At 37.4% G+C, this 1843-nt stretch overlaps 1 non-coding gene across 1 annotated transcript; it reads right to left on the reverse strand.

The window, feature by feature from the left end:
- Positions 1-1488: 1488 nt before the first annotated feature.
- On the reverse strand, positions 1489-1594 carry LOC145583522 (small nucleolar RNA R71). Its single transcript, XR_014100164.1, has one exon. It is a non-coding gene; the product is annotated as a small nucleolar RNA R71 (small nucleolar RNA).
- Positions 1595-1843: the final 249 nt, after the last annotated feature.

A 1843-nucleotide genomic window follows, 5' to 3' on the forward strand; every position in this document is an offset into this window, starting at 1 on the left:
TGATGAAAGTTTGTGATATTTCTTTCCTTTGAATTTAATTTTATTGCCATTTCCTTTAATTCTTGAATGTTTGATTTGAATTTCTTTCTTTGCTTTAGAATTTGTTGAGAGATTGAATTCCTTCTTGAGTAAACTTGAAATGAATATGATTGTGATTGAATTTGTTTTGTTTCTCAATTTCACCATGATTGGTGAGTAGATTAGTTGCTAGGGAGAAGGGGAAGCATTTTTGATTGATGATTTTGCTAGTTGATGATCCTTGATTGATTGAATTGTTGCAATTAAATTGGTTGACATAGTTGTGCATGTGATTAACTAGACTAGGAGTGATCAACCTATAAGATTAATCTAGATTGCATTGTAAGTTTCAATGACATGAACCCTTGATTTGAGAATTGCTTTAATTGATTGAATTTGATTGTGATTTTCCTAGTTAGCCATTCATAGTGAACCCTAGCTTGGCTTATAGGAGATAGCCCTTGAATTTCATTGATTGCAACTATTGTTTGTCCTTTGCAATGTTTGAATTGATTGAGTGATCTTTTAATTAGCATAATCATTGAGCTTGCATGTGGAACCTATATCCCTAGTGTTTGGTATATTGAATTTCTCGATTTATCTAGCTTTCTCGATATCTTAGTTATCAACCATATCTTTCTACAATCTTCGAAGTAGCTTGACCTAGGCTATATCTTGCACCTACTCATTCCTTTAGGTTCGACCCTTGACTTACCATATACTCGTTTTAGGTTGGTCGAGTGTTTATAAATTTTGTTTGGCTCTAGGAAAGGGTAGAAAACGACCTACTTTTTCCTACGTAAAAAATGGCGCCGTTGTCGGGGAATGATATTGGTGCTTTGTTATAGTTGTTGAGTCTATTTCATCTTTAATTGAAAATACAAAAAGATTTTCTTTTAGGCTACACTTGTAGCCGTGCTACTAACCATTTCTTTTGAGATTTTATGCATGGTGCACGTGGTCGTTCACTAGTGCCATTTGATCCGGAAATTAAGAGAACTATTGCAAGGTTAAGGGGTGCTAGAATATCTTTGAGCCCTAGCATTACAAGTGAAGAATATCCACAACAAGAGGAACAAGCAAGAATTGGAGAAAATCCAAGGGTGGCGTTGAAAGAATTGGGGATTCCCAGTGCATATAGATTTGAGGGTGGAATTGCTCCACCTACAACACCGGCAAATGACTTTGAAATAAGGCCGGCAATGATCACTTTGATAGATAGGCGATAATTTAGTGGGGCCAAGCATGAAAGCCCGCTAAATCATCTCAAGGAGTTCGAAAAGTATTGCAATACTATTAAGGTGAATGGAATTTCCTAATAATTCATCCGCCTCAAGCTTTTCCCCTTTTCACTCATAGGGCGTGCCTTGGAATGGCTAGATAAGGAGGTTAAGACGAATTCTCTAAGGACATGGGATGAAGTGACCAAGGAGTTTCTATCCCGTTTCTATCCATAAAAGAAAACGGCGGAGGCTAGAGCTTTGATTCAAGGTTTCAAGCAAAAGCCTAGTGAGAGTCTCTATGAAGCATGGGAGAGATACAAAGAGTGTCAAAGAGAATGTCCTCACCACGGAATTCCTACGTACCAAATTATTCAAATTTTCTATGAAGGCCTTAGTCCTCAAGGAAAATCATGCTTAGATGGAGGAGCCGGAGGTCCTATCATGAACAAAACGGAAGAGGAAGTGGTAGACATAATTGAATACGTAGTGAGGTACTATAGAGATTGGAAAGATGGAGAAAAAGAGTCAACTAGCAAGAGTAGCTCTTCGGTGTACTCGGTTGATCATCTAAATGCAATCAACAATCTATCCTCACAAATGAC

This window comes from Chenopodium album, chromosome 15 (assembly GCF_948465745.1).
Source record: "Chenopodium album chromosome 15, dcCheAlbu1.1, whole genome shotgun sequence".
Lineage (NCBI taxonomy): Eukaryota > Viridiplantae > Streptophyta > Magnoliopsida > Caryophyllales > Amaranthaceae > Chenopodium > Chenopodium album.